The following is a 24,525-nucleotide window of genomic DNA, read 5'->3' as shown; positions in this document are numbered from 1 at the left end:
AATTTGACACAGTGATTCTAAAATATATATGAAAGTGTAATGGGCCAAAAACAGCCAAGACTCTCCTGAAAAACAACAGCAAAGTGGGGAGACTTGCCTTACCAGGTATCAGAACTTCTAAAGCTGTAAGTAGTTAAGACGGTGTGTCACTTGTACAGGAATAGACAAACAGACCAACAGAGCAGAGAAGAAAATCCAGAAACAGAAGTATGTAAATATGGATACTGGACATATGTGAGATGTGGCACTGCAGATCAGTAAAGATGAATTTTTCAAAATCAATGCTGGAACAATTGAGTGTCCATTTGGGGTGGGAGAGAATAAGATTGGACCTCATACTATCCATAAAAATCTATTCCAGGTAAAGATCAAACTTGTGAAAGGTTAAAACTTAAAAGCGCTTAGAAGATGATACAGGAGAACTACTTTACCTCAGACTACAAAAAGGTTTCTTTAAAAGGATTCAAATAACACTAGCCAAAGCTGATAAATTCAACTACATTAAAACTGAGAACTTCTATTGATCAACAAGTACCACAGAAAGTGAAATAACACACCAAAAACAGGTGTTCTTATCCAAAACACATATAGGGAATTCCCTGGCGGTCCAGTGGTTAGGACTCCACGCTTTCACTGCCATGGGCCTGGGTTCAATCCCTGGTCAGGGAATTAAGATCCAGCAAGCCGCGCAACACGGCCAAAACACACACACACACACACACACACAGAGGATTTCTAAACATCAGTAAGAAAACCACAGACCACCTAACAGAAAAAAATTGGGCAAAAACTTGAACAGGTACGTCATAAGAAGAAAACTCAAATGACTATGAAAAGATGCTCAACTTCATTAGTAATCATGGAAATGCCAATTAAAACCATGAGACACCATCACACCTTTCAGATTGGTAAAAATTAGAGTCTGACAATACCAAGTACTGAGAATGTAAGACAAAGGGAACTCTCATTGTGTTGGAATTATAAATTGAAATAATTTTGAAAAACACTTAGTCATTATCAAAGTTGAATGTGTGCATACCTCACAACCCAGCAATTCCATTCCTAGGAATTCTACAGAAATATCTGTGCACTTGCATACATGAAACAGGTACAAGAGCGCTCACCACTGAATTATGTGTATAACAGCAAGAAATTGAAATCAACTCAAATGTCTATCAAAACTAGAATGATTAAATTGTAGTATACATTGGAAACATTACCACAATGAAATCTAACGAACAACAGCCAACAACTTGGAATTAATTTCACAAATGCTGAACTAAATTTTTTAAATCACATAAAGTACTCATATGAATTCCAAAAACAAGGAAAACTACACTACGTTGTTTAAGGATATATGACCTGGGATTTAAAATTACGAAGCAAAGCAAGAAAATGACAGTCACAAAAGGTCAGGATAATAGCCACCTCCACAGAGTGGGATATGTTGACAAGGGCAAGGGGAGGGTGAGGTGATGGGGAGGTACTTCTTGTTTGTTGGCCTGGGCAATGACAACGTAAATATTTACTTTATAATTTTCTTTAAACTGCATATGTTTTATTCACTCTCCCATATGTTTGAATAAAAAGGAAAAGTAACAACTGCCTATGACTGCTAATTTTTGTTTTAGATGTTTTCTTTTTTGGCCATGCCACGCAGCATGCAGAATCTTAGTTCCCTGACCAGGGATGGAACCTGTGCCCCCTGCAGTGGAAGCACGGAGTCTTAACCACTGGACCGCCAGGGAAGTCCCTGCTATAGTAATTTAATATGATAAAGCAATTTCTGTAAGCCCGAGAGCTTGAATTCCTTATATCCTAGCAGGTACCCTTCCCTCTGTCTTTAGTATTCCTATCTCTTACTCTTTACACTCATAGTATACATTTTATCTGCCTTACTAGACTCTAAGTATCTGTCCAATGAATGCTTGGATAATCTGAAAGGTTTAAGGCAAAAAGAGGAAGAAGAAAGGTTAAGGAGAGGGGAGGCTGTGGGAAAAAACAGTAAGGAAAGAACCTGACTTATGCTTACATGAAAACACCCAGGACGTCAGATTTTTAGTTCCAATGCTTCAAGGAGCCAGGAAGCACAGGGAGAGGAAGTAGGTAAATCATCTCTGTCCCTTCTGACCAGGTGCCATAAAACAAAGCAGATTAACATCATTGATATCAATCACCTAATATTTAGGTGCAAGAAAGTGTACCTAAGTATATCTACTTCTCCTGAAATCCTCTTAACAACAACAACAAAACACAGTAACAAAGCCCCCTCAGGGACTTCCTTGGTGGTCCAGCGGGTAAGACTCCACACTCCCAGTGCAGGGGGCCGGGGTTCGATCCCTGGTCGGGGAACTAGATCCCACATGCATGCTGTAACTAAGAAGTCCGCATGCTGCAATGAAGATCCCGTGTGCCGCAACTAAGACCTAGCGCAGCATGCATGCATGCATGCATGCATGCATAAATAAATCAATAAATATTTTTAAAAAACAAAAACAAAAAACCAAAGCCCCCTCAGACTATAGGGCTCTCTGGAACAAATCAACTCCTTCTTAATTACCTGAGGAAGAAACTTTATTTTTCAGTTAATCTATTCAGTATGTATTACCTATTCATAGTTCAAAAGATTAAACACAAATATCTATCAGATACAGACTCGTTAATAAAATTATGGTATATCAACACAATAGAATACTATGCCTCCATAAAAAAGAATAAGATGTGTATGTACCAATATGGAGTATTCTCCCAAATATATTGTTAAATGGAAAAAAAAAAAAAAAGAAATACAGAACAGTACATATGGTATGTTACCTTTGGTGTATGAAAGGAGAATACACACATACACATACACCTAACTTTGAAAGAAAAAGAAAAAACTGGAATGATTGATCAGAAACTTACAAAAATGATTATCTATAGGAGAGCAAGAAGGAAACAGAAGGGATGAGGATGAAAATAAGATTTCTACATATACCTTTACATTTGGTTTCTCCTTTTGAACTATGTATCTTACATATTCAAAGGGTAACAGTAAATTTAAAAAAACAGAGGAAGCAAACTCTAAAATGAAAAACAAATGGACCTAAATACATACCGAACTGGTAACAATCACATTGAGAAAATAATGATTTCAAGTGACTTTTAAACACAGTACTAACAATAAGTATAACCTTGGTGGGATACATTCTAGGACAAAATGGGATGCAAAGAAATCTTAAAATTTACTAGTAGTTTTATTTATTTTTAAACTACTTTAGCTATACTTACGAAAAAAAATCAGTGTTAATAAAACTTAAGATTTTCAATATAAAAGAGATTAAAACTAAAGTTCTTTTTTTAAAAAAGATGAAGAAAGAAACAGGCAATGTTAAATTTGAATAAGAATTATCAATATGACTTCATGCTTTTTTTTCTCTCCTGAGAAGACCGAGAAGTGATGACAGTTCCATAAAAGGGAGCATACCAACATCCAGATGTTGTTTTCTAAATATCTTCCTCCACTATAAGGAGACAGATCTCCTTGGAGAAACTGCTGATTCCTGTCTGAAGCAGGAGAAGTCCTTGGTGAGCCAAGATGTCTTATACCCAAAAGTAAGGAATCACTCAAAGACTAATAATAGGCTTATGCAAAAAGAATCACTCAAAGACTAATAATAGGCTTATGCAAAAAGAACTCAGGTGTCTGTTTGAAGGGACTCCCAATATCCTTATTTGAGACAATCTGAGCATCAAAAAAGAACAATGGGAGGGAAGGAATGGGAGTTTGAAATTAGCAGAAGCAAACTATTACATATAGGATGGATAAACAACAAGGTCCTACTGTATAGCACAGGAAACTATATTCAATATCCTGTAACAAACCATAATGGAAAAGAATATGAAAAAGAATATATATATGTATAACTGAGTCACTGTGCTATACAGAAGAAATTAACACAACATTGTAAGTCAACTGTACTTCAATAAAATCTGAAAAAAAGAACATCTGTAACTAATTGTAATAAATAAAAATCCAAGAGACCACTAATAAACTCATTTGTCACCACTGTACATGACTATTAGACCAACTCCTCACTCTGAAAATTAGACAAGAAAAAATTAAGCATTTACTTACTCTGCCCTTTTAGGAAGAACTACAGTTCACTCCCAGGTGACGAAGGTTATAAACCTTTTGTTAACAGAAGAACGACAGCTAATAAATATTAAAAAATTACAGAATTAGAAAAAATCACCATTTTTCAACCTTCAATCAAATAACTCATTTGCCCAAGAGTCACAAAAGATGCTAAAATCGCTAGGTATAGAATATTTTGAAGGATGGAATATTTGTATGATACCAAAGTATTGCCCCCACAGATTATTGTACTTGATGATCATAAGAGGAAAGAATATGCTTTTACAATGGAAAGATACAGCAAACACCACTTTATTTATTTTTTAAATTTATTTATTTATTTTTGGCTGCGTTGGGTCTTCCTTGCTGCACGTGGGCTTTCTCTAGTTGTGGTGAGTGGGGGCTACTCTTCGTTACGGTGCACGTGCCTCTCATTGCAGTGGCTTCTCTTGCTGCGAAGCACAGGCCCCAGAGTGCAGGGCCTTCAGTAGTTGTGGCGTGCAGGCTCAGTGGTTGTGGTTCACGGGCTCTAGAGCGCAGGCTCAGTAGTTGTGGCGCACGGGCTTAGTTGCTCTGCGGTATGTGGGATCTTCCTGGACCAGGGCTCGAACCCATGTCTCCTGCACTGGCAGGCGAATTCTTAACCACTGCACCACCAGGGAAGTCTGCAAACATCACTTTAAACTTCTTAAAACTTAGATCACTAATAGTGATGTCATATATCTCCCATAGTATGCAACATGAAATATAACATCACCTATGAAGTATTCTTGCCAAAACTTAACATGCATAATCAAGCCTTTAAATTATAACTTCCACTGTACAAGATATACACGGAACAGAGGAACAAGTTAAGCAAAAGCACAAAGAAATAATTAGATAACTAGAAAACAGGCCATTCTGATAAAGAAGATGTGGCACATATACACAATGGAATATTATTCAGCCATAAAAAGAAACGAAATTGAGTTATTTGTAGAGAGGTGGATGGACCTAGAGTCTGTCATACAGAGTGAAGTAAGTCAAAAAGAGAAAAACAATTACCATATGCTAACACATATATATGGAATCTAAAAAAAAAAAAAAAAGGTTCTGAAGAACCTAGGGACAGGACAGACATAGAGAATGGACTTGAGAATGGGAAGGGTAAGCTGGGACAAAGGGAGAGAGTGGCATGGACATATACACTACCAAACATAAAATAGATAGCGAGTGGGAAGCAGCCGCATAGCACAGGGAGATCAGCTCGGTGCTTTGTGACCACCTAGAGGGGTGGGATAGGGAGGGTGGGAGGGAGACGCAAGAGGGAGGAAATATAGGGATATATGTATATGTATAGCTGATTCACTTTGTTATAAAGAAGAAACTAACACACCATTGTAAAGCAATTATACTCCAATAAAGATGTTTAAAAAAAAAAAGGCCATTCTATAAGATAATGATCTTGTCTTGTCAAAGAAGTTTCAATATCATAAGAAAAAGGAGTGGGATAAGAAACTTTTCTAGATTAAAAGAAACTAAAAAGATAATCAAATGCATGCAAAAATCTTGACTGAATTCTGGTTTGAAAAACTGAAAATTTAACTGTAGTCTGAATATTAAATATTATTAGGAAATTACTGTTATTTTTCTTAGGTGCTGGTAATGGTACTGTGGTGATATGGAGAATATTTTCTTAGGAGATGTATGCTCAAGTGTTTTGAGGTAAAAGTCAAAATAGTCGCAATTTTCAAAAGGTTCAGTTAAAGTATATACACACACATACACATAGAAAACAATAAAGCAAATATGGATGGCATACTGTTAACTTTTTTTTTTAATTTTAAAATTTTATTTATTTTTTTATACAGCAGGTTCTTATGGTGGCTGACTTATCAATGTTCTTTGTTCTATTCTTTCAACTTTTCAACACTTTTTTTTTTGGCCGCGCCGTGCAGGGTGCAGGATCTCAGTTCCCCAACCAGCTATCGAACCCATGGGAGCACGGAGTCTTAACCACTGGATGGCCAGGGATGTCCCTCAACATTTTCTAAGTATTTTTATTATAAAAAAAAGTAGGGGGGTGGGTATTTCCCTGGTGGCACAGTGGATAAGACTCCACGCTCCCAATGCAGGGGGCCCAGGTTTGATCCCTAGTCAGGGAACTAGATCCCACATGCCTACCGCAACTAAGAGTTCGCATGCCACAACTAAGGAGCCCGCCTGCTGCAACTAAAGGAGCCCATGTGCCACAACTAAGGAGCTGGTGAGCCGCAACTAAGGAGCCAGTGAGCCACAACTAAGGAACCCGCCTGCCACAACTAAGACCCAGTGCAACCAAATAAATAAATTTTTTCTTTTTTTAAAAAAGGAGGGGGAAGGCAGGAAGAGAACTAAAATAAGGTAGAGTTGCAAAAGAAGGTAAGGAAAAAATAGGATCTCAAGATCATTTATAAACTCATATCCACACAGTTATCTGAAGAACTTTCTCCCTTATAGTAAAATAAATAAATAAATAAAAATCTCGGGAGTTCCCTGGCAGTCCAGCGGTTAAGACTCCACGATTCCACTGCTGGGGACCTAGGTTCAATCCCTGGTCGGGGAACTAACATCCCAGCAGCCACGCAGCAAGGCCGAAAAAATAAAATAAAGTTACTGTCTTTAAAAAAAAAATCCAGAGACTACTCAGCCCACTATCATCTGATCAATATAAGTAAACAGATCTCAAATACTTACACACTACAGACAGCAATAGTACTACAATCTGTCAATGATTTAAGGAATGTTTGTCATTGGCAAACAGAACATTTTGTTGTACCTCACACTGAATCAAAATACATTCTAACATCCATTAATCTGATATACTAAGACATCAAGAGAAGCATTTCTTTAGAGCCTTTCTGAATTGAAAACTATGATCACACTTGAAAGACAGCTAGCAGACTATCCTTCTAACATTGACTTCTACTAGCAACAAACTTTGATGGCCATTTATTTACGCCACACAATAAATTCTTTAAATTCTTGATCTCATATTTAAACATAACAAGAAATAGACATATTCAAGGAGGAAAATGAAGACTTCTTGAGTATCTACTATGTGCTTGGTGCTTTACATAAACTGTTTTAACTCATGATAATCTTGTGAGATGAACATTCTTGAAGCTCAGAAATGTTAAGTGACTTGCCCACAAATGACAGCTCGTAAGGGATGAGGCTGGAAATTGAATCGAGGTCTGTTGAAAATCCAGGTTTAAGAGTCTATAGTATTCTTTCCACTTAATTGGCCTTAACAAATTTAATATTTACAGACAGAAAAGTCCATCTAAGGAAGAAGTATGTTTAAAAGAATTCCTTCATACTCGAAGAGCCACATAATCTTAAAGTTTAAGAAAAATCAAAACTGAGAAAAAGAAAAAGTATGCTCTAAAATTATTGCTAGTTGCAAAAAAAAACTCAATTCTTAGCAAGCCAGCTGTCTACGACACAGGACAGCTAGTCCTTTCCTCACTGTACATGTAAAATTATACTCCAGTTGCCCGTTGGATGACCCCATTGCCAAAATATGCTAGCAACATAATTCACATTAAAACCCAGAGGCCAAACACCATTTGGAAAGTGCTTTACATGTTTACTATACCCATCTCGAGCACGATCCCCACTCAAAACAGGCTATTTTAAGCAAATATTCTTTGGTCTATCATATTCTTTTCCACTACTCTAAAATATTAAACTTAAAAACAAGAAAATCTACCTAAATACAAACATCCCATAACTGAATATTAAAATATGATGTGATTTTGAATTTATCTATTGCACAAAAATATGCCAAAATTGCACTAATATAAATTACGTATGTTCTTTCCATAGGATCAAAATTCTAATATCTATGTCTCTTGTATGTCTAAAGATACACACAAAATATGTAGAGAAATCTACGTTAAAGAGTTTTCCCATTTAAAATTAAATCCTCTTTGAACTGGACTAGCGACCAGAAGAGGGCATAAGGTGGCTTGTGAGGTTGTACTGATAGTAATATCCTGTATCGTGCTTGATGTAGGTATTGGTTACATTTGTGTATTCACTCTGTGAAAATTTATTGAGCTGCACATTTATGATCTGTGTACTTCTCTGTATACATTATAATTTATAATAAGCATATTCTTTTTAAAAAAATCCTCAATCTAAAAACGTGCCTTGGGGCTTCCCTGGTGGCGCAGTGGTTGAGAATCTGCCTGCCAATGCAGGGGACACGGGTTCGAGCCCTGGTCTGGGAAGATCCCACATGCCGGGGAGCAACTAGGCCCGTGAGCCACAACTACTGAGCCTGCGCGTCTGGAGCCTGTGCTCCACAACAAGAGAGGCCGCGACAGTGAGAGGCCTGCGTACCGCGATGAAGAGTGGCCCCCGCTTGCCACAACTAAAGAAAGCCCTCCCACAGAAAAGAAGACCCAACACAGCCAAAATTAAATAAATAAATAAATAAATTTTTAAAAAATTTAAAAAATAAAAATAAATAAAAATTAAAAAAAAAAAAAAATATGGGCTTCCCTGGTGGCGCAGTGGTTGAGAATTTGCCTGCCAATGCAGGGGACACGGGTTCGAGCCCTGGTCTGGGAAGATCCCACATGCCACGGAGCAACTAGGCCCGTGAGCCACAACTACTGAGCCTGCGCGTCTGGAGCCTGTGCTCCACAATGAGAGGCCGCGATAATGAGAGGCCCGCGCACCGCGATGAAGAGTGGCCCCCACTTGCCGCAACTGGAGAAAGCCCTCGCACAGAAACGAAGACCCAACACAGCCATAAATAAATAAATAAATAAATAAATAAATAAATAAATAAATAAATAAATAAATAAATAAATAAATAAATAAAAATAAAAAAAATAAAAAAAATAAAAACGTGCCTTACTATATTGTACTGATACCAAAGAAGCTACAGCCCAGTGAAGAAAACAGACAAGCTATTAGGAATTTCATTAGAGAACTGTGACAGAAGCAAGCACTACATACTATAGGAGTGGCAGCTAACTTAACCTGGAGGAAGTAAAGGAAAGCTTCCCAAAGATACACCTGGTCTGAGCCCTGAAGATCAGATAGAAGATTGCTAAGCAGAGAAAGGTGGAAGGGAAAGACGGGAAAGGGAACAGAGAGTGCAAAGACCTAAGTTCAATGAGTGGATCAAAGAAGTTAAGGAAGAGCACAAGGAAGGAAAGCCTAAAAAAGAGTCAGATCACGAAGGATCTCACACACATGCCAAGCTACAGTTTAAGCTTTATCCTGAAAGCAATGGGAAAGCACTGAAGATCTTTCAACAGGAAAGGATATGATTAGACTTGTATTCGTACTATGTCAATCATGGTGCCTGCCATGTTTGCAACCCCATTTTGTGGGAGAGTTAGCCTGCACACTGCCCCATGTTTTTCACCATTATGATCCTGCCTCACACCCACATGCACAAATAAACACACAGCTATCACTAAATGGCCAGGAGTAGTCACATGACCGAAGTACACAGGCTTGCTAGCAGCCCATGATTACAGAGCTGAGCCAAAGAGATTGTTTCTTGGGAATTCAAACCAGAAAATCTTAGGAAGAAGTCAGCAACAGAAGCTCAAGTTAAAAAGACAGTAGCCAATATACACTACCAAATGTAAAATAGATAGCTAGTGGGAAGCAGCCGCATAGCACAGGGAGATCAGCTTGGTGCTGTGTGACCACCTAGAGGGGTGGGATAGGGAGGGTGGGAGGGAGACACAAGAGGGAAGAGATATGGGGATATATGTATATGTGTAGCTGATTCATTTTGTTATACAGCAGAAACTAACACATCATTGTAAAGCAATTATACTCCAATAAAGATGTTAAAAAAGAAAAAAGACAGTAGCCAGGAGGCAAGATGTTGGCATGGGAGTGACACGGTAGTTATAAGGAGGCAGAAATTAGGAATAAATGGAAGCCATGAGATCGGGTGGGGGAGGGGATTAGAGAGAAAAAGTAATACAAAACAAAATAGAAAAAGTAGCTAAGACAAGTTAACAGTAGAGCACTAGAGTGAAATCTGTCTTTTCCTGCTTCTGGTTTTATATTTATTTATTTATTTATTAAATTTATTTATTTTTGGCTGTGTTGGGTCTTCATTGCTGTGCGGGCTTTCTCTAGTTGCAGCGAGCGGGGGCTACTCTTCGTTGCGGTGCATGGGCTTCTCATCGCGGTGGCTTCTTTTGTTGCAGAGCACGAGCTCTAGGCACGCGGGCTTCAGTAGTTGTGGCACACAGGCTCTGCAGTGCAGGCTCAGCAGTCGTGGCGCATGGGCTTAGTTGCTCCCCGGCATGTGGGATCTTCCTGGACCAGGGATCGAATCTGTGTCCCTTGCATTGGCAGGCAGATTCTTATCCACTGCGCCACCAGGGAAGCCCTCTAGCTTTATTTTTAAGCTCCTGTTCTTCCTGAGACCAAGCTGTTTAACTTTTCCTGGGTTCCCTTGTGCATGTTTTCTTTCAATAAGTACTCCGCTACTTAAGATAACTTGAGTCTCTTCGTTGCAACTAAAAAAGCCTAACTAAAAGAGCATTTTAGAACACTTCCTCTGGCAAAAGTGGAGAGAATGAACTAGAGGGTACGGCAAAACTAGACGCAGATGAGAAGACAAGAAGACCAACAGACATTCGGGGTTAAACAGAGACAACAAAAATAGCAATCAGGAATGATCTGAAATATCATGAGAGAGAACGTGCCGGACTTTGTGATGTTGGTAGTTTGGTACAGAGTGCAGTGGAGGATGATTCCCAGATTCCTAAAGGCTTCATGAGGAGGAGAGAGTAGTACCGTTCATCAAGACAGGCAATCAAAAGAAAAAATTTTGTTGCAGTTTGTCTCCTTCTACCCCCACCTTTTTGGAGGGAAGAGAGGCAGAGAAGAGTTTTATTTTGTACATGTGTGAAGTGCTTGTGAAATATGAATCCCAGTGGAGATGTCCATTAGAAGTGATTTACAGGGATCCAGAGTAAAGGCAAGAGCTCTACACTGTAGCTCTGGACTTAGGAATAAATAATTAAGTCATGTTATGTTTTAAAAACATGACTGAAAATTTTCTGACTAATCTTTATTACTAATGTAACTAGAAATCATACAAACCAAAAAACTTAATATTCTTGGCAAACCACAGTTTCCAAGCTCCTATACTTCTCTGTAAACAATGAAGATTGAACAAACTTTTACAATAGTATAATCTAAATGATTAGAAAAAACGAGATTTATGTTGCTAATTTCTACTGAGGTTTTTACCTTTTTAAAAATCTAAGTTTACTCCATTTCCCTCAGTACTATACACCACTCGGGGGGAAAACACTGTTAAAAAGCCTTGTCAGACAGTGAACCTATTGATGTTTAAACTATAACAAGATTTTTTAGAGAACTTAATCACATAGTTTACTAGCTTAGACATTCAACTCTACCTATACTGTAAATGTTGGATTTCTATCCTACAATCTCTTCTCCTCTCACGTACACCTTTTGCACCCAAATCTATTACTATCAACCCAGAACTTGATAATGAGCTTAAGCCACAAATCCAGTTGCCTCCTGGCCATCTACATCTGATAGAAGTAAAATCACCCAAACTCAACATGTCACAAATTGAATTCCCCTTTCTTGACAAAAATAAAAATTCCACTCCTCCCTCATATGGATCCCCACCTCAGTGAAAGGCACAGGCTAGAAACCTAGATCTTATCCTCTATGAACCCTAACCCTAATTCCAAATCCAATGAAATCACCAAATCCTGTCTACTCTCAAAACCCAAATGAAGACTGCACCATCATCATTTACCCTCCTGACACATTTAGTCTACCTTTCAATCCACCCTCCTCAAAGCAGACAGAGTGATCTTTTAAAAATGCAAATCTTATCATTTCAGTCCCCTTCTTTAAATCCTTCAGTAACTTACTTGATAAACATTATAATCTCTTTCAAAGCCAGTCACTCCATGGAAGCTCAGAGGTTCAATGAGAAATTTACTTTAGTTATATGCTTTCTTGTAGGTTCACAAAAGAATCATCATGAAATTTTTCAAATCCTGAAAATTACTTAAAACATACAAAACATATGATACATTTAAAAGAAAAGCATGCCGCACGGTTTATAAAAACAAAGACTGAAAATAACCTCAAGATCACCAGAACGGAATACTATCCACCCAGTAAATGAGGCACTTCCAAATGTACTATTGTTGAATGAACTCTAGGATCTATTATTAAAGGGCGGGGGGGTGGTATATCCATAGTATACAGTATGCAAGAATTTGTGGAGTGTTTTAAAAATATAAATGTATAGACTTGTATGCTAGAAATATCACAGGAAGGACACACACAAAGATGGAAACAGTGGTTGCTTCCAAGGAGGGAAAATGAGTGGTTAGAGGATAAAAAGGGGGAAAAGAAACTTTTTACTGCATACTCTTTTGAACCTTTTGACTTTTATACTATGTCTAGTTATGACCTATAATTTTAATATGATTTTCTCCCTCCTCAGTTCCACACACACAAAATAAAAAATTTTAAAGTACTGACTACAAAAACCTCTCTATACTTCATCCCTATACCAAGGTTAAAATTATGCACTGATCAACTGGTGTAAAATTACCTTTCCTTCTTGACAGCTCAGGAGTTCAACAAACTATATTTTATTCAATATTTTACTACTAAGAAGGCTGTTGGTAATGACATCGGTGAACTCTGCATGATAATTGCACTTGCTCCTTGGAAAAGCAAGACAGTAGCACCAGGTAGCAGAATTTTATTATTAAACTGATATTAAAGTCTTCAGGGATTAAGGAAAGCTACAAATCTTTCTTTTCCAGCAAATTCGCAAAAAGCAAATCAAAAAACAAAAAAAGCACCCTGGTATCCTTCAAAAACAGTGCAAAAGATCTGCAAAAATCTACAAGAAAGTGAAGCAAACGATACCACATGGAGACACAGTTACATTCATTAGCGTTATGTGCTTTGATCCTTATAGAAGTCCCTAAAATGTCACGATCTGGACTACCTCACACGTTCTACAGAAGAGACAAGATAAGAAGCAGGCTGTGAGACCTTACAACAACACACACCCCCTGCCCGGGGCTTCCAAGCTCTTCCCTCTTCCTCTCTCTATAGCCACCAGACTAAACCCTCCAAACAAGGGTGTCAGTTGGTCCCCTTAAGCCCCACCGGAGGGAATACACTAGGCTATGCAAACACCCCTTCAGGATTTCATGGCAAAGCCCTTCCAACCAAAGAAAGGATCACGAGCGGGGAGAAAGATAATCAGGTCTGCCTAAGGACAAGAGGTCTGGGGGAGAGGCTACAGTAGGAGTGGGGGGGAGAGGCCGCTGTTGATGGTGTCTAAAGAGGGGCTGACATCAGATCTCTTGGGAGGTAAGAGCATCACGAAGCAGACTATCTGAAAGCCGAGTTGGGTAGGGGAAGAGCTAGTCGGCTAGGCGGTGAGCGAGCTGGGGGTGGGGGGGAGGGGAAGGGGAGGAGAGAAGAGGGGTGGGCACGATGGATCTGCCCTGGAAATGGGGGTAGCAATGGGTTAGGGGGTGGTCGTAACTGGGTCTGAGGAACAGTGACAAACCCGGGTCAGCTCACGGGAGAATGTGACAGAGTCTCGAGGCCCCATTAAGCGTCCGAAGAAAGTCTGAAGGAGGTTCCAGTAGGGTGTGCTGGGGTGGGGGGCCCGTGACAGAACCCCAAGAGAGGTTGGAGGGCCGGAATGGTGTCTGGTTAATGGAAGATACGATGGGTGGGGTCTACGGGGGACCCGGGGCAGCGATCGGGTGTCAGGGAGGCTGCGGGGTAGACCCGCTCGCGGGGCGTCTCCGCCGGGGCGGGGCGGAGCGGCTCCGCAAAAGCTAAAGAGAGAGACTGAGACGTGGGCCGGGCCGGGCCGCAGGGCCGCTGGGCGGCTTGGGCGGGTCTTACCTCGGGCTCCGCCGCGGTGGCCACCGCAGCCCCCTCCTCTTCGGCGGAAGCCGCCTGCCAGCCTCAGCCCCAGGGTCAGGCCGGAGGAGACAGCAGAGGCCGAGACCACCGAGGGTCGGAGGGTTTCAGGAGGGTGGGCCCAGCTGCCTTAGGGTCCGGGCGAGCGGCCGCCGCGCACCCCCCGCCCTGTCAGAGAGACTCCGCCCGGCCTGGGCAGGCACATCCCCCGCCGCACCCGCCCAGAGAGCACGCGTTGGACCGCCGCCTCAACCGCTGTCGCCCCCTCTGCCGGTGCCGCCGGTGCCTCCTCCGCCGCCTCTCGGCGTCCTGACTGGACTCTCAGCAGCCACAGCCAACCGCCGCCCCGTCCCCGTCCCCGTCCGCTCCGGCCCGCGCGCGACCAACCCCGCGCACGCAGCCCCGCCCCGCGCAACTCCTCAGCTGCAGACGAGCAGGCGCGCGCACTTACCTCCCACGCCCCCTACCGCCGGCCGGAGCTGGCCCGTCCGCCCGGCCCCGCCCCCGCCCCCGCACGTGACGCCGTCAGAGAGTACAGCATGCGCTTGCGCGGACACGCCCCATTTCATCCGCCCCAGGCGGCCCCGCCCAAACTTTTCTTCCTCACCTTACGGCAGAGCGGGGAACTCTGCCTTAGATTTTTCTCTCTACTGGAGAGGAATGTCGCAATGTTAGGGGTAGAAAACTCTGGGTTTGCGACCGTAGCTTTCGTTTTCCGGCCAATAGAGAGCCGCCTGAAGGCTGGTTGGGGTGGTGAGGCACGAGGCAGGTAAGAAGCCTGCTCCCCACTTGGGTTTGCTGGTCGGTGTGTTTGGGCCGGGGACCGCTTACCGTCCACGCAGATCTAGGGTATCCTTGCCCGCTCCCCAGTTTTGGCGCAGGGTTCTCAGCGCCACCCCGTTAGCCCTCCCCACCCCGTTTCTACACACACGCCCTCCCCCTCATTTCCCCGCCCCAGACCTCCGTTTCCTAGCCTTTCTTTCCATTCATTACTCAGACTTTTTTCACCGAGTGGTTTCCAGGAGTTAGACTCCAGAAAGTCAGAAGCAAATGAAATAGTCTCAGCTTTCTGAAGCGCTCTGTTATGTCGAGACGATGAGAGAATCCGCAGTGGTAGTAAAGTAAATTTATAATAGAAAAAAAAAAAAAAACCACAGGTTACTCTGAGCATGATTGTATTGAAGGACTTGAGGAAACCCTTTCCAAGGTGATCTTTGGGTCACTCAATTTGTGTTAAAAGGCTAGTGAGCAGTAGCTGGTCAAAGAAATATGAGAGGAGATAGAAGCAGAGGGAATGACGAGTACAAAAGCATATGCCAGTACTGGCTGGAAGAGTAAAAAGTCATAGAACATAACTGGTAAAAACCATACAGGTGTAGGGTACCCTTTAAAGAGACATCGTTGTAAAGTGATGAGATGAGGGGCAAGCGTGTGGGCTGCAACAGTGTGTTCTTTTAAGATGGGAAACTCTTAGGCATAAAAGTGTACCATGGAACCGAGAAGTAGACAATTTATGGATGAGAATAACTAATTTACAGAACCAAGAACACTAGTGGAACTCAATCTTGTATGCACTTTAGAGTCACCTGGGAAGCTTTTTAAAAATAAAACCAATGCAGTTGCTCTATCTGAGGCCAATCAAACAAACTCAGGCATCAGTGTTTCTTTTTAAAAAACTCCTGAGGTGACTAATGCTGTGGGTTGAGAACCACTAAACTAGAGCAAAGGAAAGGATGGGAAGTAGGGGAAGGCAGAAGGTTGATAGAGTTGGCTCTGTAACATTAAGATGGGAGTCATTTGATGAGAGAGAGTTGGGGATGGAATGGGACGCTTGGTCAGAGAGATGATAGTTTTGAATAACTGCTCTGGGAAATGGGAGAAGAAGTCACTCCTGCCTTTCCCTTCAGCACATTTCCATCCTTCAGTCTTAATCAGATCCACCTCAGTTACTGCTCTCTTTCCCCTGCCTTTCCCCTCCATCCAAGATTTATCAGCTGGGGATCCAGCCTTAGAGCTCAAGGGCCTCCTCATTTCTATCCCCAAAAAGATCAGAGCTAGGCGATTTTATGAGATTCAGAGACTAACTTCACTCCCCGAGAGATTATTACTACACACAGTGCCTTGCCAATTTAGAATCTCTTTTATATTCATTTCATTGATCATTTACGTTAGGAATGAGAAAGATTTAAGATTCAGCCCTATTAGGACCTCGTAGTATTAGGGAAAACAGACCTTTAAAAGAATTCACTTGGCAGGCAGAGAAGGTCTGGGTAAGGCAAAGCCCAAGCCAGTGCATGGCTACTGTCTATTAACTAGGGTTAATTCAAAAACCTATCTGCCACCAGATAAGAGAGAGTCACTATTGTCTGGTATGACTAGAGTTTAGTATGAAAAGTAGGGGTGGGACAGAGATTAAGATGATAAAGTGGGTGTGAACAGTTAATGAGGAGCCTTGAATTCCATGCTAAAGTGTTTAGATTATATACTATAAGCAATTAATAGGTATAAATAATAAAGGTAAAATTAAATAACCTCTTTTATGTCATGGACCACTTTGGCAGCCTGGCCTGTGGACCTTATCTCAGAATAATGTTTTTAAATGTATAAAGTAAAATACATGGAAACGTAAATGAAATTATTTTTATTGAAAGTTTTAAAAATATTAAAACAAATGCGTGATGTAGTTATATATGTGCTTCCTTACACATTAAATAACATCTGGCAGCAGGTCTAATTATGTAATTTCAAACTAGTGATGAGTATAAATTATATTTTGAGATAACTGCAACAACTTTAATGTGATATGAAAATATATTTCTAATGGTGACAAAGACATAGGGACTGTTAATACCACTGAGGATTATTGCCTACACTTAGTGAAGAAGATGCTAAATTTCAGCTAGAGTTTATTGAAAAGATGCAATTTTTTTTCCCAATCCAAGTTCATGGAACCCTTAATTCTAGCCACATCCTGGCCCATGGATTCTAGATCTATAAAAAGCTTACTGTAATGGTTTTAAGCAAGAGCATGACAGATCAAGTCTGTGTTTCGGAAAGGTACTTGAGCAGTGTTCACTTCTTAACCTCTCAGTTGGAGTGGGAGTGGGGAACTGGCTCTTCTCTTTTTCCTGTACCTTAGTTGCAGTAACCACTACTACTCCACTGTTGCCTAATAATTTGGGCCTGCAGGAGAACTGAGCTTGTGGCTGTGTATATGGGAGAAATACAAGGAAATAAATTGGGAAAGATAGGTTGCGGCTATTTTTGTGGAAATAATTTAATGCCATGCTGTAGTTTGTACTTAATTTCGGTAGACAATGGAGAAATGTTTAAAAATTTGGAGAAGAATAATGAAACTAGAGTTCTGTTTGAAAAATAATGTAGCAGTAATGTATAGGTTAGATCATCAAAAGATAGGAATGAAGAGACTAGACCAATAAATAATTAATTTTTTAAAAAAATAAATTTTATCATAAAGCGATCTCCAAAGAGTCTGCTAAGTTCCTTTATTTCCCCAATGTGACCAATCTAAAGAAAAAGATTGGACCGAATTACATACCTTTCAACAAGGACACGCACACCTGTGTAGAGATCAGTTAGCATTTTACGTTGTCAAGAGGCTAGCCCATTCTTTTATGTTATAAATTATAATGTTAGAACTTCTGATAAGCAATGGCTTTACCACTTATCTAGGTTCCTGGATATTGCTAAGGCCTTTCTTGGTTAAATTCCATCTACATCTGTAAGTCCTAGATTTCTGACTGTTTAAGGTCCAGACTCCTCTCCTTGCCAATTCCTTAAACCACTTGGATGAGTAAAATGCATTAGTAAACAAAAAGGAAGTCCTCAAGGCCCAGGTAACCCATCTCTTTGGAGACTGACCATTGCCAGACTATATAAAACTTACTGCTCAAATCCCAGCTACTCTGCAAATAATGTGCTTTTTTAACCATATTATTCAAAAAATTGAATTTGAGGTCCAAGTATTACTAATCCAAATGAGTAAAGTTACTTAACTTTTCTGAACCAGATTCTCTGAGAGGCTACCTTCTTCAGCATGACTAGCTTATATTCACTTTGTCCCTCTACCTACTGGAGACCGTTCGGGTAATGATATGGTTCAATACAGATAGAAAATCAAGTTTATGTAGACTTTAAGTTTCATCTGTCTGTCTCCTTTTTTAGGGAAGGGGGGAATAGGTCTATCTTAAAGCAGAGAGAATACTTGAAACTTATGAGATTTTAAGCATTTTTATTCCTTACAGAAAATCTCTGAAAGTTCCTTTCTCTGGCTTCCAATTAGATGACTACACTTTCGCACATTCATCTATTATAAAAGCACTAGAACACAGTCATGATACTGAAAAAAATTGTCCTGGTTACAGTTATTATTTTTGAGCATCTATATTGTAGGTTTAAAAATCGTTCGTAGGCCTGCCTTCCCTGAGGGCCAAAAAATAAATAAATGCTCTCTCAGAGCAGTGTGATAGGTTAAATTCCTTCAAAACAATAGCTTGTGGATTTCTGGCCTTAGCTGGCTGTAATTTTCCCACTACTGTTTGTTGCAGCAACTTGGCACTTTACATTAGCAGCTAAAATATATAGTTGCTGGAAATGTTTAGTCCTACTTAATAATATATAATTCAGACCTGGTCAGATGACTCACAAGTATTCGTATTAATTAACATTTAAAGACAAATTGCTAAGAGAATTCTATATGTCATAATCGAGTCCCATCAGACACTGTTTTCCTGTCAGCACAGTACAGTAAAACATAAATTCATTGTTTCTTCCATTTGTTCATTAAATATTTATTGAGCACCTGCTATACACCAAGCACATTTTTGAAACCCATTAAATAGGAGTTTGTAATAGCAATTTACCTCTTAACTATCTATGAAAAAAATAACTTACCAGGCTTTGAAATCTAGAAGACAAATAAGAATAAAAGATGATGGCTTTTTTTTATACTCTTTCAAACAAAATGCTTGCGTATAGCTACTGTGGGCTAAACACAGTGGTTATTTATGAAACCAGGCAGATTATAACTTTAGCTTGACCACATCTTATCAGCTAGGATATATTAGCTATATACTAAATAAAATTCTGTCTACTCTTTTGTAAAATATCTTAGACCTCTCATTAAATCTAGTGTCCTCCCCAAACACTATTTACAGTCCTAGTCATTTCAAATTTTGCAGTTGTGTTAAGTCATTTCTCAGAAAATTTAAGCAAAACAAAATCATTTTAAGAAAAGGCTGGTGTTTACACCAAGTAAAAAAAATAGTGACACAGTTATAGATGGAACCTTTGAAGTAGAAATGGTAGACTAAGAATAAAGTTCTTTTTCTGGTCAATGACCCCTTAGCCATTGATAGCCATGCCTAATAAGTAACAGAACAATAAATGGAGAGCCTCAGTGCTAGAAGAAATTCTAAAAGTTTACTTAGTCTATCTCCCTGGCCCAAGGTAGGGCCAAATGGAATTTATGGCTGTAGAGTTACCAGGCATCATCATCATACCAAATGGTTTTTCTGCTTTGAGAGCTGAATTCCTCTATTTGTAAAATATTCATGTTAGAGGAATATTGTTCAAATTTATAAATAATTTATAAAATTGAGAAATCTTCCTATGTTTATAACAATTTTGTGTTTTCAAGCACTGAAGATAGCAGGGTTGAGTAGAATCTAATCTCTGTCTTCAATAGGGATGTAAAATCTTGATGGTAATTTTTAACATGCCACTTTATACAAATCTCTGGATGGTTTAGGCTAGCATTAAAAGGAAACGTTTAATTAGGGGAAATTGAAACCAAAAAATAAGGCTTCAACTTCCTTCCTGAAAATTTTTCTGCTTGTGCTGCCATGAAAAGCACATTTGGTCTTGGATGTGATTCTTTTTGTGAAATTGCAAAGGGAATCATTTATTAGAAGTTGGACGTAATCTAATTTTAATGAACATCAGATTATATTTAAATCTTTGTGTTCGAAGTTTTGTAGAAGAGAGATTAGACTTACTGTTTTTTTCCAGGGGACAAAAGTGAGACCAGTGAGTTGAAGAAACAGACATTTTTAGGTCAGTGTAAGAGTGGGAGGTGGTACATTTTTTTTTTCTTGAATGAAAATAGCTGTATTTACTGGTATGTGCTCATTATAAAAAGAAAGGGGAAAAAATTAAGCAGTCAATATCAAAAGAAGAAAGTTTAAAAGTATTAAAATTCCGTTCTTAAAGAAAACTGTATATAACTTTAGATGGCTATCATTCTTGCCTATTTTTGTGTATATTTGTGTACAGATTTTTATATAACCTTTCTTTCCATAACATATTATGAACAACTTCCTGTGTCAATAAATTTATTTCTACAACTTCATTTTCTAATGGCTGCAAAGTATTCCATTGAATGGAAATCCTATTATTTAAATTTACCAGTCCTCTTTTAAACTTTGACATTGTTTCCAATTTTTCTGTTATAAATATTGCTGTGGTAAACATCCCTGTTAAATTTTTGCACATATCCTAATGTTTCCCTTCAGATATATTTCTGAAAGTGTAATACCTACCTATAGACATTTCTTAAATATTAAAATATAATGGCAAATTATCCTTCAAAAAGCTTGCATTTGTTTACATTTCTGTTAACAATAAGAATGCCCATTTTCCCATAGTTACTCAGCAATGCTGGTTATTATCAGTTTTCCACATCTTTGCTAATTTGACAGGTAAAAAATGAAATCTTACTTCAACTTACATTTCTTTGATTACTAGTAAGGTGTTGAGTATCTTTTCATGTGTTTATTGACCAGTTGTATAAGTGTTTTTAAGCTCTATTTTCTTTTTTTTTTTTTTTAATTTATTTATTTATTTATTTTTGGCTGTGTTGGGTCTTTGTTTCTGTGCGAGGGCTTTCTCTAGTTGCGGCGAGTGGGGGCCACTCTTCATCGCGGTGCGCGGGCCTCTCACTGCCTTGGTCTCTCTTGTTGCGGAGCACAGGCTCCAGACGCGCAGGCTCAGTAATTGTGGCTCAGGGGCCCAGTTGCTCCGCGGCATGTGGGATCTTCCCAGACCAGGGCTCGAACCCGTGTCCCCTGCATTGGCAGGCAGACTCTCAACCACTGCGCCACCAGGGAAGCCCCAGCTCTATTTTCTTTTAATACTTTTGTTTCACTTTTTAACATTTAAATTTCACTCCATCTGAAAAATAATTCGATATGAGGTCTGAAGTAGGGACCTAACTTCATTTTTTAATCGAATGATTAACAACTTGTTCCAGTACCATTTATTACATTACCCAGTTAGCATATCTCAAACTTCACTGCACAGACAATAAGGTGTTAATAGATAATGTACCAAAACAAACACAAAAAGGATTTCATTGGTCAAATGAGTTGGGAAAAAAATCAGACCAAGAAAAGTTAAGTTTCTTTATTACAGAACCTCTCGTAGCCTCTAATATGCTTGTGTGCATTATGAATCAACAATACAGAGTTTTAGGATGCAGCATTTCCCTAACTTACTTAACCATATAATCTTTTTTCTTTCCAGAAATACCTGTGAAATCCTATGGAACTATGCTGTCCAAAATAGTAGCCACTACCCACATGTAGCTATTTCAATTTAAGTTTAAATTAATTAAAACAAATAAAATCAGTCCCTCAGTCTCACTAGCCATTTTCAAGTGCTCAATAGCCACATATGGCTAGTGGCTACTATATTGGACACTGCAGATAAAGAACATTTATTTCCATCATCATGGAAAGTCCTACTGGACAGCACTGCTATAGAACATAGTGTTCATTGAAAATGGAATAATCCATAAATTTCTCCCATTGATTTATAATGTCTTCATCATCATATTTAAAATTTCTAAAATGCATGGATTTGTTTTTGTACTGTTACACTGATTTATCTGTTTCTGCTCCAGTATTACACAGCTAGTTGTAAGTCAGGCTCCTGCACATTTTTCCCTGAGAGCAGAAATGAAAAATTCCTGCATGGAGTAGGAAGTTAAGACTAGAAGGGATCGTAAAGGCCTTTATACTTCTAAGACTCTATAAAGGTAAAAGTTTCTCTGCAGAACATGATATATATCATGTAAAGATCCATACTCCATTATTCATTTATTTATTCTACAATTATTATTTATTGTCTGCCCGACAAGTTTTGTTTTAGGCCCAGGGGGCCAAGATGATAAACAAGTTTAGGCAGACAAGGTCCTTTATTCTCTATGCTCATGGAGCTTACATTTTTGGCCTGGGGAGGGGGAGTGTTAATCAAGAAACAAATAAATGAAAAAGAAAACTGTCAGACAGCCACAAGTGCTATGCAAGGAATTGAAATTAGAGGACAAGAGAGTGACCGGTGGCCTCTTATTTTGACTGATCATGGGAGATCTCTGTGAATAAGTGACATTTAAACTGAAATCTACCCAACACATGGAGCCAGCCACTAGAAGGTTCAGGCACAGCTAGTACCCCAGCCCTCAGGAGAAAAAAAGCATGGTGTGTTTGAAGAATAAAAAGAAAGTTGGTGTGGCTGGAGCTTAGTGGGCAAGGGGAAGAGTGATGGAAATGAGATTGGAGCGGTGGCTGGGGCCATGTGATCATGCAGGGTGTTGGTAAGCAGCTAGGGCAGGGCATTCACTTTTTTTTCTGAGTGTAATAGTGTGCTACCAGAGGGTTTTAAACAGGACAGGTGTGACCTGACAAAATTTTAAACAATTACTCTGACAGCTGTATGGAGAATTTACTGGAGGGGTCAATAGTAGAAGTAAGGAGACCTGTTAGGCTATATCAAGATAAGAAATGTTGATGGACTTGACTGTGATGGAAGTAAAGATGAAAACCATTGGACAGGTTCAGAACATTTTGGCTGTAGAATCAATAGGACTTATCAATTGGAGAGGAGGTATGAAGAAAATAGAAAGTTCAGGGATGATGTCTATTTCATTATGTAATATTAGGTTCAATTTCTAGTCTAATTATAGGCAAAATTGGCACACAGAAAACACCAATAAATGTATTTTGACCAAATGAATAAATTTGCTTCAATAATTGTCTTGCTCCTATACACATTTAAGCTGCTAAAGCATAAGGTTTTGCTCATGTCTTTATTAATTTTTAGGGAATCTGGTTCCTAAGAATTAGGGGTTTATGTTACAGGCCTATCACGTATGGAGAGTAACTAAACTGTTCCACTGAAGTATCTAAGCCAGCAGAGTAGGGTGAATGAAGCAGAGAAAATTGCCTTTCTCAGGTGCAAAAGTTCTCTGGAAATTTCTTATTTTAAAAATCTATGCTGATTTTGCATTTTATGCTACATTATGTCAATGTTTATGTTAATTAAGATGTTGTAAGTTACTGATTTAAATGTTTTAAGTATTTAAGATGTTAAAAATATCAATATTTAAGATTAAATTACTTAGCTCTTTTCCCCCAAAATTAGTGAAATTGAAGCTCTAGGAAGATGCACTGGGATTATTAGCCTATGTTTGATTTTCGTGTATGGGTGTGTTTGTTTGCTTTTGTCTGTCAGTACCTGCTGGCACATAGCCATGTATCTAGTTAGAGGAGCACAGACCACATCTGTGAGCTTTTGCAGTTTGATACAATTTAAAACAAAAACTGAAGGGAGTGAGGAGGGGAAAGGGGAACTGCATTTCAAAACTACTAACTGTTATAATCTTCACTTAAAATGAGTAAATAGCTGGGCTTTGCGCTTTGTAGTGTTTGAAAACATAACTGAATGAGGCTATTCCTTTTTTTTTTTTTTTTTTAAGGAACCCTTTCTGAATAATTAGGGGGAAAAAATGAATAAAAGTCACAGTTCTGGGATAGTGTTTTCTTAGGGCTTTACAGTAAAATTTATCTGGCTCACTACTGTGGTTTTAACCACAACAGGCATATTTTCCCAGAAGTTATGAGAATTGATGCATACCTTATGAAATGCTTGTTAATTAAAATTTTCATGTATATTTTTGATCTTATGAATATTTATGCATCTCTAATGTAGGCAATTCTTATATCCACTGTAATTAGTATTTTTAAGTATTTGCTCATCAAAAATTCCAACTGAATCAGCAGTAACACCTCTAGTTAAAGGTTAATCTACTTGGAAACTGCCTTTAAGATATTTTAACAAATAGCTCCAATGCTTTATTAGATCTCTAAAAGCTCTTAAAATTAATTCAGCCTAGACATTTACAATAGGTTACATTATAGTGGTCTAAAACAGGGATTGGCAAAGTTTTTCTCTAAGAGGGCAAACAGTAAATATATTAGACTTTGCAGGCTATTCAGCTCTTATAGCTCAAAAGCAGCCATAAAGAATATGTAAACAAATGAGCATGATTTTGTTGCAGTAAGACTTTAAAGAGGAAGGGAAGATTTTTATTTTATTTTATTTTATTTTATTTAACATCTTTATTGGAGTATAATTGCTTTACA

General features: G+C 39.0%; 2 protein-coding genes across 17 annotated transcripts in view; one reads left to right on the top strand and one right to left on the bottom strand.

Moving 5' to 3' along the window:
- The window catches only part of MYO9A (myosin IXA), a 281,728-nt gene extending 267,266 nt beyond the window's left edge, over positions 1 to 14,462 (bottom strand). For all 11 annotated transcript variants that reach the window (XM_036842812.1, XM_036842813.1, XM_036842811.1 and 8 more), the window contains exon 1: positions 14,066 to 14,462. The gene's annotated coding sequence lies outside the window, so the exon portion shown is untranslated. The remainder of the gene's footprint in view (positions 1 to 14,065) is intronic.
- Positions 14,463 to 14,778: 316 nt separating this feature from the next.
- SENP8 (SUMO peptidase family member, NEDD8 specific) overlaps positions 14,779 to 24,525 on the top strand; it is a 54,324-nt gene continuing 44,577 nt past the window's right edge. For 4 of the 6 annotated variants that reach the window (XR_005018809.1, XR_005018808.1, XR_005018807.1 and 1 more), the window contains exon 1: positions 14,779 to 14,852. The gene's annotated coding sequence lies outside the window, so the exon portion shown is untranslated. The remainder of the gene's footprint in view (positions 14,853 to 24,525) is intronic. The other 2 variants (XR_005018806.1, XM_036843859.1) reach the window with 2 other exon arrangements.

The sequence above is a fragment of the Balaenoptera musculus genome, chromosome 2 (genome assembly GCF_009873245.2).
Source record: "Balaenoptera musculus isolate JJ_BM4_2016_0621 chromosome 2, mBalMus1.pri.v3, whole genome shotgun sequence".
NCBI lineage: Eukaryota > Metazoa > Chordata > Mammalia > Artiodactyla > Balaenopteridae > Balaenoptera > Balaenoptera musculus.
The sequence above is the reverse complement of the archived record's forward strand: the minus strand, read 5'-3'. Positions and strand labels throughout refer to the sequence as shown.